The sequence below is a fragment of the Balaenoptera physalus genome, assembly GCF_965194825.1.
Source record: "Balaenoptera physalus genome assembly, chromosome: 14".
NCBI lineage: Eukaryota > Metazoa > Chordata > Mammalia > Artiodactyla > Balaenopteridae > Balaenoptera > Balaenoptera physalus.
In genome coordinates this window covers 60,271,693-60,287,795 of record NC_138893.1, presented here as the reverse complement: position 1 = coordinate 60,287,795, position 16,103 = coordinate 60,271,693, and positions in this window count along the sequence as shown.

Below are 16,103 nucleotides of genomic sequence, written 5' to 3'. Positions count from 1 at the left end.
CCAGAAAAACTTTTGGTCAAATGATAGGCCTGGATTTCAAATTCAGAAACCATGACCCCTCTCTGGGAAAGCTTTTTGGCATCAGCTTTTATGGTAGTTACTTAGAGGTTAGTCCTAGTCTAGAAGGACTCTAAAAGCCTCTTGAAGGCTGACCTTTCAAACCAAAGTCTAGCCATTGCTCAATTCAAATTCAAGACAGAGGGACTTCCCTGGTGGCGCAGTGGTTAAGAATCCGCCTGCTGGGCTTCCCTGGTGGCGCAGTGGTTGAGAGTCTGCCTGCCAATGCAGGGGACACGGGTTCGAGCCCTGGTCTGGGAGGATCCCACATGCCGCGGAGCGGCTGGGCCCGTGAGCCACAACTGCTGAGCCTGAGCGTCTGGAGCCTCTGCTCCGCAGCGGGAGAGGCCGCGATAGTGAGAGGCCCGCGCACCGCGATGAAGAGTGGCCCCCGCTCGCCGCAACTGGAGAAAGCCCTCGCACAGAAACGAAGACCCAACACAGCCAAACATAAACATAATAAATAAATAATAAATAAAAATTAAAAAAAAAAAAAAAAAAGAATCCGCCTGCTAATGCAGGGGACATGGGTTCGAGCCCTGGTCCGGGAAGATCCCACATGCCACGGAGCAACTAAGCCCGTGCGCCACAACTACTAAGCCTGCGCTCTAGAGCCCGCGAGCCACAGCTACTGAAGCCCCGTGCACCTAGAGCCCGTGCTCCTCAACAAGAGAAACCACCACAATGAGAAGCCCGCGCACCACAACAAAGAGTAGCCCCCGTTCGCCACAACCAAAGAAAGCCGCCCACGCACCGCAACGAAGACCCAACGCAGCCAAAAATAAGAAATATAAATAAATAAATAAATTTATTAAAAAAAAAAAATTCAAGACAGAGAAACAAAAGATAGAGAAAAGTTTCACTAGACACACAGTTAAATAAGTTAATTCATGCAGAATGATATTTCAAAGCGGAAATAGCAGTTAGAGCTACTATTCTAAGAGCTAAGGAGAGATCAAGAGCAAAATGACATATGTACCTAAGGGATCCTGCTGTTCCACTTCCCAGTTTTTTTGTTTGTTTCTTTTAAAGAAAAAGGCACAAAGAATAAAATGTCTGTCATCTCAATAGCCTTTTTTTCCCTCCTTTCTCTAATAGGAGGAGAGTTGAGGTCACTCCTCTTTTTTTTTTTTGTTATTGTTACTGTCTCTGGGGTCTAGTTTTTCCTTACATACACAGGCCAGTCTTTAATAAATATTTTGCTTCTCACAATACCACCCGAGGACTCAAACATTAATTAATTCAAATGACAGCAATTACTCTTTTATGTAACATCAGTTTTCCAAGCTACTCAGGGGCTTCCCAAAGAGGTTGCAGCTGCCAATTCAACCCTGATTGAACGCAGAGCCGAAGTGAATTCTTTCCTGGAACCAAAGGGCGACTTTCTGAACTTTGTTTACAGGATTTAATTTCTTCTCCCTTTAGTTCTAACAGAGCTTGTGACAAAGGAATATGAACACATTCTTTAGGAATTCCAAGGTCAAGACCATAGGACAAAAGGGGCCCCATGATTTGTTCCTTCTTAACATTTTGTGCAGAAGAGAAATGATTGTTAGATTCCCCTGCATTAAGGTAGTCAAAATCATGTCTGAGTCAGGAAAAGAACAAACAAAAAAAACCTTGCAATGGATTTTGTTTGCCTAGACCTCATCCTCAATAGAAAGGAATGGAAATGCTTGGCAAGTTCTGTCTGCCCATATTCCTTTCTCCATACCTGCTTCTTCTAGCCTAACATATGCTGATTTACGGGCATAGGATGGTGCCTTGGTGAGCCCAGCATAAGGCTTCTTGTCTCCTAGATTTCTCAGCAGTGACAGTCTCTAGGAGAAGACAATCTCTGAGGGTCACTAGTAGGATGGAAAAGTCTTACATTTGGAGTCAGAACTCTAGCTGGATGAGACAATTTCAATGGCTTCTGTTTTCTTCTTTGTATAATGGGAATAAATATCTATACCCATATCTGTAGTTGCAGTAAAAATTAAATGAAGAATATGAAATATCCAGAATGGTATCTTGTGCCAAGGAAGTTGAATTTGAACTCCTAAGAAAAATGGCATCTTGAACATCGATCACAATATTGTGTATTATTCACAAAACCCTAAGAGAATGGTCAACCTGAATTATTTATCAATATATGTCTCTTTTATTGGTTTGAAAAAGCCCAAAGACTCTAGAATTTTACTAAACTATTCACATATATTTTTCAGAAGAGACACAGTCTCCAAATTATGCTGCTAGGAACACTAGCACATAACAAATCAAACACATTTTTCCCCCACAAATGAACACATAAAAGTTTGCAATTCCAAATCCAACTATCCAGAAAATTAATATAAAGGTCAAAAGAGGACAATTTTTCTAGTTGAAAATCCTGTTTATTTTTTAATCTAAACATTTTACAAATCTAAAAAATAGGTTGGTTATATTTTAAATACTCACTTTTGGTTTATTTGGTTCTATTTGGTTAAAGGGTTATGGGATCTGGCCAGGCATTTTTCCCCCAGAATCAAGAGTCATTCTCCGAGGAAGATCAAACCCACTCAACTGTTTTGAAACACTGAACATCTGTACTATTCACCAGACTATGCAGGGAAACTGCATGGGTGTAATTTGCTTTTTTAAAAAATCTTTATTGACATAAAATGTACCTACAAAAAAGTGTGTACATCATAAGGGTATAGCTCAGCTGAATTTAATAAACTGATTGCAGCCAGCACCCAAATTAAAAAACAAAACAACACAACACCAGCAGGGGCTTCCCTGGTGGCGCAGTGGTTGAGAATCTGCCTGCCAATGCAGGGGACACGGGTTCCAGCCCTGGTCTGGGAAGATCCCACATGCCACGGAGCAACTAGGCCCGTGAGCCACAATTACTGAGCCTGCACGTCTGGAGCCTGCGCTCCGCAACAAGAGAGACCGCGGTAGTGAGAGGCCCGCACACCGCGATGAGGAGTGGCCCCCGCTTGCCACAACTAGAAAAAGCCCTCGCACAGAAACGAAGACCCAACACGGCCATAAATTAATTAATTAATTAAAAAAAAGAAAAAACACCAGCAACTCAGAAACCCCCTGGTGCCCCCCCCCCCCAGCTCTGCCCATCCAAGGGTAACCGGATAGCACACAGAAATTTTACCAGTTTTTATACATTATACAAAATGACTCATATAGTATATATGCTTTTTTTGGTCTGGCTTCTTTTACTCAACATTATGTTTGTGAGATTGATTCATATTTTTGCACGTACCCGTAGATCAATGTAGTATTTCATTGTGTGAATATATCACAGTTGGTTTGCCTACTGTGCTGATGGATATTTGGGGGTTTTTTTCCTTCCAGTTTTTGGCTTTTACAAATAGTGCTGTAAAAAGCTTTCTAGTGCTTGCCTTTTGGGGAGCATATGTATGTATTTCTGTTGGTTATATACCTAGAAGTAATATTTAAAAATTTAAAAATAAGCATATCTTTATCTTTGTAGATAATGCCAAACAGCCATACAAAATGGTGGTGCCAAAATCTACTCTCATCAGCAGTATATGGGAACTCTGATTGACCCACATCCTCATCAACACTTGGCATTGTCAGCCTTTTTATATTAGGCATTCTTCTGAGTGTGTAGTTATTATATGGAAATCACATGTGTATTTAGAAACAAATTTATTTCTATAAAGGAAAATAATATATCATCCTGGCCCTGAAGAAGTATAGTTGGAGAAGTAATTTTTAGGATCAAGAATCACACTTCCACAGAGATGAGCTGCCTACATATTCTTCACAAAGTACAGACACATTTGACCATAGTATAGTTGTGCACTATTGGTCATAGCTTACAGTTTTTGAGACCAAGGCTCAGATGTATTGAAGGCACAAATGAGCTGGGTACCTTTCCCAAAGTAATACTCTTCCTGTCCAGAAGTGGCACACTTAATGTTTGCTAGCAACTTTGTACATAGACGTTGGTCATTCCCAAGGGCAATGAACAAGAGTGAGTGGATGGATCACCACAAAGTCTTCAGGGAGATCAGAAAAGCTCAAATTTATGAGCTTTTCCAATGGTACCTCTATAAATTTATCATTACTTGATACAAGAATTGCTTTTACTATATTGAGGTACTTGTTAAGCATGGAGTCTGGAACCAGGTTGCGAGGATCTGACTCCTGATTCTCCTATTTACTAGCTGTCTCACCTTGCCCAAGTGTTTTAGCCTCCCTGTTCCCCAGTTTCCTCATATGTAAAATGTGGAAATAATAGTATATACTAACAGTGTAGTCATGAAGATTATGTGAGTTAAATGAGTTATATGAAGTGCTTAGAACAGTGCTTAGCACATGGTAGGCATTACGCAAATATTTGCCGTTATTTCATAGTATTATGTCATGAAACTGTGCCCCATCACCTAAGATAACCCTCCAATAGTTCTTAAAACCTGGCATCATACGTGGACAGATTCTCCTTCTAGAGTAGTCCATGGTCAAAGAGGAGAAGTTACCAGCCTTAGACCAAGTCAGGAGTCATGAATTATCAAGTTAACCATGCTGGTCAGTATGACTTTTGGGATCTCTTGCATCTGTTAGATTCTCTAGTTCTGAAAAGGGGCCAAGAAGTAAGTATTGAAATAAGAGATGTGGCTTAATATTTGAGCTTGCTAATCTTTTAATCTTGAAACTTGTTGCCTATTTCAAGGATGAAATAGGCAAGATAGAGAAGATCAATACCCTAAGTACCTTAGAGGAACTTATCCAGAAGTCAATCAAGAAATAAAAGTTAGTCTAGCTAAGAAGTTGTGTGTGTTGGGATGCATTGTTGATAATAATAAAAAACCAACTTAAAACTGCCCAATGATAAAGGAAAATTCAATGTGTGTGGATAGTCAGGTTTCAGGCACATTGTTTCAGCAATGCCTTCCTCCATGCCTTAAGATGACTGCCAGCAGAATCACGGCTATATGCTTTCTGGTTCACCTACAAAGACAGAGAGAGGCTCTCTTCCCAACATCATTACACCAAAGTCCTAGGCAGTACCACAACTGGACCTGAGAGATTGACTCTGAGGCAAGAGCTATGCTGAAGAGGATAGCAATGATCTAATTGATCTAGTACAACCAGAGTACAGTCTTGAATTTGGTATAATGTAAACCATCCCAAAATCTCAAAGCTGCCATGTTTGGGGAGGTGTGGAATAAATATGGGTATAGGTGGAGATAAAATGATGTTCACATAATCAAAGGAGGCCATATTATTAATTTGGACATGGGAATTGAGAAGGGAAGGTACCATGGAATCACATTATGGAAAAAGCAAGGAAATATCTTAGCAACAAGAAATAAAGAGAAGGGTAAGAATTGGAGTCCCATAAAGATCATACCTGAGGCCAGTTTTATTTAACCTGTTCATAAAATAATTTGGAGGAGAGAATGAAGATTGAAGAGTGGAGGAACCCTCCAATCTGCTGACTATGAACTTATTCTCGTTGTAAAACACATAGGTTGAGAATAAACTGTATGTAGAAAGACTGCTATATTGACGAGTAGGTAAAAAAATTGCAGATTTGTTTAAAAATGGGCATTGACTCTAACGCTAAGCATTAACTCTAATTGCTTTTGGAGTTAAATAAACATAACTCAAGGTATCCTGAGTATGCCAGACCCTTTCTAGGCTCTCTGCCTTTATACATAGAGTTCCCTGTGTCCAGAATGCCCTCCCCTCCACCTTTCCTCATAGAAAACTCTCATGCATCCTTTAACGCCCAATTTAAATGTCATCACTTATATAAAATCTTTTCCTGATTTTTTTCCCAAGAAGAAAGAGTCACTTCTGCCTCTGTTTCATAGCAATCTCTATATACCTCTAATATAGCACTTAATTTACTGTATTGAGATTGTTTATATAGTTGTCTCTGTGGCCTAGATTTGTACTATTACATGAGGCTACTTAAGTTAAATTAATTGAAGTTTAAACTTCAGTTCTTTAGTCATGCTTGTCCCATTTCAAGTGTTCAATAGCTTCATGTGTCTAGAGACTATTGTATCAGGCAGTGCAGAAAGTGCTACTGGATAGCTACTTCACTGCAGAAAGTGCTACTGGGTAGCACTTCTAGACTAAAAAATCCACAAGGGTGTTAGTATTCTTTTATTCATCTCTGTCTACACAAGGCTTAGTGCCACATCTTGCACATGGCATATTCCTGGCATATCCCTAATACATATCTGATTGATTGATTGATAATGAACATAACAATATTATTTAATATTGTTAAGTACTAAGTATATGCTAGGCACTGTGATAGTCTAAAAAAAAACAAGCTTTTATTTTGGAAAGATAAAGCCTGAGTACAGTATGACTTTGGTCTAAAACCATAATGGAAAAAATACTTTAAAAAAGAATGTATATATATATATGTATAACTGAATCACTTGGCTGTACAACAGAAACTAACACAACATTGTGAATCAACTATACTCTAATAAAAAAAAACTATAACAGACTAGATAATGAAGAGACTCTATTTCACTAAATAAATCTTCAAATATTAGCCCAAGGCTGTGTGAAATCAGAATTTCAAAGAACTATTTGTGAGCAACTCTGTGCACCAAAAAAGCCAGATGAAAGAACATGGATGATTCATTTGAAACTAACCACATCATTAGATAAATCACTCAAGACCTTGTCAAAGAGGAGAGTTAGACATTTTTTATAAGATATAATACTTACTGGTCATTTGGGACAAATAAAAGAAATGACAACTTGTCACAGCAGGCAGTATATACAAGGAGTCTGTTACACTCAAGGGATAGAAAAGAAAAGAAGAAACAAAGAATGAATTAATGAATAAGTAAATAGGTTTAAAAGTAGAAATACATTCAAAAATCACCCTTGGAAGATTGGAAAGTCTGGGGTATCCCTTGTACTTAGTATCTGGTCTACATTTAGGACTGGATGAATCAACACCTTCAACCATTGTGATACTCCTTTTTCTTCTTTCTTTTGCTTTCTTTTCCTTTTTCTTTCTCTCTTTTTGTCAGTATAAGATATTTAACATAGGCTATGTTAACTTTATATTTATTTATTTATTTATTTATTTCTCTATCTTTTTATTTTTGACATATAGTTGACTTACAATATTATATTAGTTTCAGGTGTACATATAGTGATTCAATATTTTTATAGATTACATACTATACAAAGCTCATACCGTATTATTGACTGTATTCCCTGTGCTTTACGTTACACCCCTGTGACTTATTTTTTTATAACGGTAGTTTGTACCTCTTAATCCCCTTCACCTATTTGATCCTCCTCCCTCCCCCTTGGCGACCATTAGTTGGTTCTCTGTATCTGTGAGCCTGTTTCTGTTTTGTTAAATCTGTTCATTTGTTTTGTGTTTTAGAATCCACCTATATGTGAAAATATACAGTATTTGTTTTTCTCAGTCTGACTTATTTCACGTAGCATAATACCTTCTAGGTCCATTTATTTTGTCATTTCTTTTGATTAATTCCAATGCAATCATTTAGAAGCTATATGACCCTGGTCTCCTTACCTGTAAAATGATGGCTATAATACCTCTCCACTGGGCTGTGAGGATTAAACATGAGTGTTATAAATGATTAAAACAACACCTTTTTTACTTTCGTAGGTAAGGAAAAATTGATAGTCTGGGTGGGTTGCTTCTGTTTGACAGTGCATAGGAATAATGTAGCTAAAATCTGCTTTGAATCCAAGCCTCAGAAAAGACAAATAATTTGCACAAGGGAAAACTCTTTGAAATGGTTAAAGAATGTAGCTTCAACACCTGCCTGGAAGTTGGAAATGCTCAACTTTAGAAAGGTTGGTCCCCAGATGACAGAAAGCTGATGAATTAGCACGAACTCATTCCCAGTCTAACAAAGACTCATTTGATTCTCATCAGACATTACTGTTTGACCAAAAGAGACTATTTCTTAATATTTTGATAATCATTCCATAACCTCATTAAGATTTTCTACTTTTACAAATAAAACTTCTAAATAATTCTGGAACCCTCCCCCTTCTTTAAATCTGCATTTGGTCAACTGTATTTGTTGACATAAAAAAAAAAAGGTTGGGGCTTCCCTGGTGGCGCAGTGGTTGAGAGTCTGCCTGCTAATGCAGGGGACACGGGTTCGAGCCCTGGTCTGGGAAGATCCCACATGCCGCGGAGCAACTAGGCCCGTGAGCCACAACTACTGAGCCTGCACATCTGGAGCCTGTGCTCCTCAACAAGAGAGGCCGCGATAGTGAGAGGCCCGCGCACCGCTATGAAGAGTGGCCCCCGCTCGCTGCAACTAGAGAAAGCCCTCGCACGAAAACGAAGACCCAGCACAGCCATAAATAAATAAATAAATAAATAAATAAATAAATAAATTTCTATATTAAAAAAGGGTCAATTTCTATCACAAATGATTCTAAAAAAATCTCAGTTACAGACCTTCCTGCTCTTAATTTGCTGATACAGTCAATGAAAAAAGCCTGATAAGTCTGATTAGAAGGTAAACCTTAAAGTGTGAAATAGATGCATCTCATGCAGTGTTCAAGAAAAAATTTACTGTTGCTTATTGAAAGAGATCCCTTCAAACATGTCTGAATTCTTAGGATGCACACGTAATGGGACTTCCCTGTGGGAAACTCAATAATTCACTTGTAATTTGTAAGTTCACTGAAGGTAAATTTGTTGAATGAGACTGAAAGTGCCACCATTTCAGTCTGAGCTGTTTTCGGCCATGATTAAACAAATCACCTTAGTAAATTTAACGCTAAGTTATTTAACCAGCAATTAAAAGACCAGTTGTAGACTCCATGTAGTATAGCTGCTTAAACAGCTGCACTACCTCACTGGTTATTTTCAGACCAGATTGCTTACATTTTAGTCTCATTTATAAACCTTTTTTAAGGTCTCAATTTGTATTAAAGACAACACTCATTCTATTTAGTACTCTAGCCAACAGAAGATATTGCAAGGATAGATTCAATTTCAGCTAAAAGGGCTTTAATTACTACATAAGGAATGACCATGTTGAGTGTACAATTTAAGCTTGAATTTTGTAGCCAAATTTCCATGAAAATCATGGGTAATATTAAAGCTGCAAATAAGTGCCAATTTTTCTTTATTGAGCCAATATTTAAAATTTGTTTTGAAGGCATCCATGTTTTGTTTTAAGCACCACTTCATCTGTCTTTGCAGCTGTTAATACAAGAATATAATTCATGACAAGATCCCTTTGGATCACTGTTCCTTCTATCCTTTCTCTTCTTACCTGTCTTTTTCTCCTACTGTCTCCTCCACCAGCCCCTCATAGCTTTTCTCATCTTCAGTATGTAGGATGGGTCCTACTTATTAGCATTTTCAAATTGATTAAAATAAAAGCCATCCATATTTCAAACAGTCTATGTTATAAACTGTCCACTCGAAAAGACTATGTTCAGGAAATGGAATGTTAGCTAAAATATAGTTTCATTAATATGCTATTCTTCATAGTTAGGATGAGAGCTAGGACTCTGGCCAGAATGTAAGCTCCCATGAGAACAAGGAGTTATTTCTTACTACTTAATAGATATTTGAATTTTCCCCTATAATTCAAATATTATTACTATGGACTTTAATGACTATACAGCAAACATTAACAAGTCATTCTGGAACATTCTATGTGCCAGGCAAAACATATTACATTTGTAAAATTACAATGATAATCCCTTTATGAGTGGAGGGACAATCCCAATATAAAGTTGGGGGCTGGCACATGTGGAAAGGAAACAAAGCTTGGGGGGATATGGTGGTCTATTTAATTTGGGTAAATATTTTCAAATTCACGAAGGAGAATATGGTACAACCTTGAAGGGCTGATGCCAATGTGAACAATTTGAATTCATCTAGGAACAACATAATATGACTCCAAGCAGTAAGCAACTCCAAGGTGAGTCTGGTAAGGTTCCAAGATTGGAGGTCGTAAGAACCAGTAAAGATATAGTGGAAAACAAAGGAGTAGGAAATGAAAGAGCAAGAGGCCCATTTTCCTAGATGGTTCTTTCTGAAAGGCTTCCCAAGGCTGGCTCGATCTCACCCTTCAGATGTCAGGCTTTGACCAGCTTTCCAGTCCAAGTTCTCCCTCCCCTCCCTCCATTGATCTTTGTCCTGTCACACTGTTTACATCAGCCATAGCACTCACCATGATGTGAATTTATTATTTACATGTCTTTTACTTCTCCTCACTGGGTTGTGAACTCCATGAGGGCAGTAACCCTGTCGATCTTTTTCATCACTCTAATCCTCAGAAAGGTACCCAGCACATAATTGTTGAATGATAGATTGATTAGTTGACTGAAGGAATGAAAAACTGAAAGAACTGATTTGCTTCAGGGGAGAAGCAACAGAACATAATGAATGAGGTACTGGTACGAAAACAGAAATATAGATCAATGGCACAGGATAGAAAGCCCAGAGATAAACCCACGCACCTATGGTCAACTAATCTATGACAAAGGAGGCAAGGATATACAGTGGAGAAAAGACAGTCTCTTCAATAAGTGGTGCTGGGAAAACTGGACAGCTACATGGAAAAGAATGAAATGAGAACACTCCCTAACACCATACACAAAAATAAACTCAAAATGGATTAAAGACTTAAATGTAAGACCGGACACTATAAAACTCTTAGAGGAAAACATAGGAAGAACACTCTTTGACATAAATCACAGAAAGATCTTTTTTGACCCACCTTCTAGAGTAATGGAAATAAAAACAAAAATAAACAAATGGGACCTAATGAAACTTAAAAGCTTCTGCACAGTAAAGGAAACCATAAACAAGATGAAAAGACAACCCTCAGAACGGGAGAAAATAATTGCAAACAAATCAATGGACAAAGGATTAACCTCCAAAATATACAAACAGCTCATGCAGCTCAATATCAAAAAAACAAACAACCCAATCCAAAAATGGGCAGAAGACCTTAATAGACATTTCTCCAAAGAAGACATACAGATGGCCAAGAAGCACACAAAAGCTGCTCAACATCACTAATTATCAGAGAAATGCAAATCAAAACTACAATGAGGTATCACCTCACACCAGTTAGAATGGGCATCATCAGAAAATCTACAAACAACAAATGCTGGAGAGGGTGTGGAGAAAAGGGAACCCTCTTGCACTGTTGGTGGGAATGTAAATTGATACAGCCACTATGGAGAACAGTATGGAGGTTCCTTAAAAAACTAAAAATAGAATTACCATATGACCCAGCAATCCCACTACTGGGCATATACCCAGAGAAAACCATAATTCAAAAAGACACATGCACCCCAATGTTCATTGCAGCACTATTTACAATAGCCAGGTCATGGAAGCAACCTAAATGCCCATCGACAGAGGAATGGATAAAGAAGTTGTGGTACATATATACAATGGAATATCACTCAGCCATAAAAAGGAACAAAATCGGGTCATTTGTAGAGACTTGGATGGACCTAGAGACTATCATAAAGAGTGAAGTAAGTCAGAAAGGGAAAAACAAATATTGTATATTAACACGTATATGTGGAATCTAGAAAAATGGTACAGATGAAACTGTTTGCAAGGCAAATTAGAGACACAGTCGTAGAGAACAAACGTATGGACACCAAGGGGGAAAGGGGAGGATGGGATGCATTGGGAGATTGGGATTAACATATATACACTAATATATATAAAATAGATAACTAATGGGAACCTGCTGTATAGCACAGGGGACTCCACTTCGCTGTACAGTAGAAACTAACACAACATTGTAAAACAAATATACCCCAATCAAAAAAAACAAAGAAAGAACATAATGGATGAGATAGCAGACTGGAAGATTTGTATTCAGATTTGGGCTCCAACAAGTACTGGCTATGTGTGATCAAGTGACTCAGTTTCTCTGACCCTCCATTGCCTCATCTATAAATTGGGTACTCTTTTCAGTGGTTGTGAAGATAAAGGAGATATTTTATGTGACGTGATGATCATAGTATTTGTATTAGTTACCTCTTGCTGTGTAACAAATTACAGTTGACTCTTGAATAACACAGGTTTGAACTGCGTGAGTCCCCTTATACATGGATTTTTCCCCCCACTAAATATGTGCTACAGCACCACACGATCCGTGGATATGGAAGAACCACGGAAAAGGAGGACTATTAGTTATACTCGGATTTTCCAATGAGAAGAAAGTAGATGCCACTAACCCCCAGTGATGTTCCAGGGTCACTGTACCCCAAAACATGACAACTGGAAACAAGGAACGTATATTATTTCGCCAGTTCTGTGGGTCAGGAATCTGGGAAGTGCTAAGCCAGGTCTCTTACAAGGCTGCGACTGAGATGTTAGCAAAGGCTGCAACCACCTCCAGGCTCATCTTGGGGGATCCACTTCCAGGCTCACCCATGAGCCTCTCTGAGGGCTGTCTCATAACGTGGCAGCTGGCATCTCCCACAGTGAGCAATCCAAGAGAAAGCTAGAGAGAGCTCAGGACAAGTCACAGTCTTTTTATAATCTAATTTCAGAAGTGATATTCCATCACTTAGCCATATTCTGTTTGTTAGAAGTGAGTTATTGGGTCCATCTCACACTCAAGAGGAGGAGATTTCATAAAGGCATAAAGATGGGGAGGCAGGGATCAGTGGGGCCATCTTAGAGGCTGCCTACCACAGTGCCTGAATATGGTAATAATAATAATACGCTAACATTAAACTTGGTTTACTGCCTGCCAGCAAAATACTTTATATGTATTATGTACTCAATTCTCACACAGTACTGTGAGGGAAATAGAATTATTAGCCTCATTTAATAGATGAGGAAACTGTGGCAGGGTCCCAACATTACTGTGTAGCTTCCTCAGGCCTTGAAACATGATAATCTGAACCCAAGACCATGATCTTAACCTCCAGTGCTAAACTCTTCCAGAGAAGAGTTTAATGAATGGTAGCTATTGTCATTAAATTCAAGGACAGCAAATGTTACAGATCATTCAAAGAGCAGAATAGGGGAAAGACCCAGAAGGTGGGTAGCTGGACTCAAGAAACTGAAAAAAAGGAAATGAAATGTCACATCTGGGAGAAAACACAATGATTTCTTGTGGGTTAAGTCCAAGGGTTAGGGCCATCAGGAGAGCATCTTGGTGGTTAAAAGGCATGGGTCTGACTCAAATAAAAAAGAGCCTTGCCAAAGATAGCATCATAGCCTTATCATATGGGACAGCATCGCAGGCACAGGTGCCTGGGCAAGATTTTTAGAACCTTAAACATTTGCCACAATATCATGATTTTTTTTCCCTAATGCGGGGGCATTCAGGGTAAAAGTCTTGGCCTGGGACTTCCAGACTAAGTTATTGTTTGGGGCTAGAGGAAAAAAAAAAGAATATTTACTGAAATGACATGTACCCTTTCATCTGTTTCCCTAAATTTAAAAATATTGTTTCAAAAAAGATACATGATTCAAGAGCCAAGTTTGCATCACATCCCTGGAAAGGAAATAGCGACTCTGCACATGACACCTGGCAAACTGTCTCACGATTCAGAACCTTGGGAACACTTGCTATGATCTTACTTCTCCCTTCTAAGCTAAACACATGGTCAAAACATTTGGTTAGAGGGCAGGAAACAGCAGATAAAGGTAATTTCGTTTGGATTCATGCTTGCTAGTTACATCCAAAAAGTTTCAAAGGAAGCCACAGCTGGTGTTCAGATAATCATCCAGTAGTGCTAGCAAAGCCATAGAAAAAAGGGACATGGGCCAATGAATTTTTCAAGGAAAGAGAAGAAAACGATTCCTTGATCACTATCTAACTCTGGCCAGCATGTGATGCAGAGAAGTATGAATAACATGTAAAAAGTTCTTTTGCAAACTGTGTGTCACTTTAAGAAATGCAGTGCGAAATTTTTCAGTTGGAGAATAAATTATTTTGAGGGTGACTCTCTACTGCATTCATAAGCATTGTTTCATTTGGGAAAGGATTCTGCGAAGACTTCAGAGCTTCTGTTTTTCAGAAGTTTGCTTGGAATTGTGGCATTGCAACTTTTTGGAGCTGGAGAGGACGGTGGAGGTCAGAGTAGATCTGGAAGTGTTGTTTGAGGGATAGTGACCAGGGAAGGAGATCACACGTAGATGACTAGTAAAATTAAGTTCTCCCTTATATTTCTGAATGGGACAAGGATGGACTGAATGTATCGTGGGATTTGCTTCTTTCCCTAATGAATGGTTGTGGTTTGGAAGAAAGATGCACAAGAAAAGCCTCTTTCAGGAGTTCTCACGGTGTATTTATTGCATTTCCCTTGTCCCAAAGCAGTTTCAGTGAAGCTCTTTATACCTCAAGAGAATCTGAGCCAAAATTCTTGTAAAGGAGTGGGATCTCAGAGGTATCGAAAACTATGGAACTCTATGGTGTTCTTTGAGTACTATTATATCACTAGTCCACACTTCAACACCTAAGTCAGGATAAAACATCTAAACATAAACCCTTTGAAGGCAGAGTTCAGTCTGCGTCATCTTTGCATTCCCTGCTCTGCCCAAGGTGCTCAGTGAGTTGCCATGAATGTTGAACGGTAATTGATAACATTGATAACATGTAGTATGGCGCAGTGAAGTCTCCGATCAGCACGTTCACGTCCTGATACCTACACCCTCCACTTCTCACAACCAGAGCAAATCATACCCAAATTCAGGGGTCAGAAGCATCCAGGGAAGGTTCTTTGGGAATCCTGGTTCATTCATGAAAGCGTGTGTCTATTATTTAATTAAGTAATTTATTTGTTGAGCATCTTCGTGTTAGTCAGTATCCCAGGTGTGGAGGATCAAAAGATAAACAAGGCACAACATCTTTGCAAAAAGGGCATTTTCCTTTTACACTAAAAACATGACTCATTTCATAACATTTCTGTGTACCTTTTACTTGCCAGGAATATATCTGTTCCTTACAGCTCTGTACCTCTAGAGTCAAACAAACAAAAAGCCCTCAGAGCCTATCACTTACCTATGTAGAGAGTATGTCTTACCTTTGCAAATGAAGTTGAGCACACATAAATAGGCAGCTGCAGCAAAACGGAGATGATAAATACAGCCACTTTTCAAAAAAGGCTTGAAGACTGAAACTCCAAATCTATTTTCTCACTTGCTAGACACATAAACGTGGGCAAGTCATCTGTAAAAGGAGTGAATGAAATTTGCCCCACATTTTAGAGTCTCAGCACTCAGACTATAGTAAATGAACAATAACTATTTCTTAAATAGATTACTGAATAAATATTTATCTCATCTACGTTATAAAATGTCTTCTTATTCTGTTAGACTATAAAAAGCCCTGGGAGATCATCCTTTGGAATAACGCACGTGAAACTGCTTTCACACCACAAATACTTTTTGAGCACCTATTATATGCTGGAGCCTGCGCTGGGCTCTGTGGATCCAGTGGTGAGCAGACAAACTCACTTTGGAGGAAGGCAAATTATGAGGTTATTTCCGAAATGTAAGTAATATCTGGAGCATTGTCACTTATTTTAAAAAGACAACAAATGATATGCAGTCTGGCTCTGGAATTGCATTATCACTTTTCCTCATGAGTGGGAAATAGTGGGAGATCCAACTTTGGAAATGATCCCTTTTTCACCTGTAATAATTCTGCTTCTCTCTTTCTTCTAATCCTCTTTGTATTTTCTCTATACATATTTTTGGTCAAGTCATGTGCATTGAAATAATTCTTTTCAAGGATAACATTCAAATATGTTTTACAACCAGCATAGTTCAGGCAACAACCTGACACAGGTCATGGTGCTGAAGCCCAGATCTGGGTGTCCCTTGTTATTCTGGATGTAATCTCTTTAGACACTGGATTATGAAGAAATTCTGAGAAAGTCCTTGGGGGAGGGGGGTGCTGCAGTGGCGGGATGATGGGAGGATTCAGGTTCAGGACAGTATTTACCTACCCAAGCTATAAAGGTAGTATTTCAACACTTCCACAAATGACACAGCCATGCCAGATGCGAAATAAAGCATCTGCGTACTTAGTGTCTGGCTACAGCAGAGT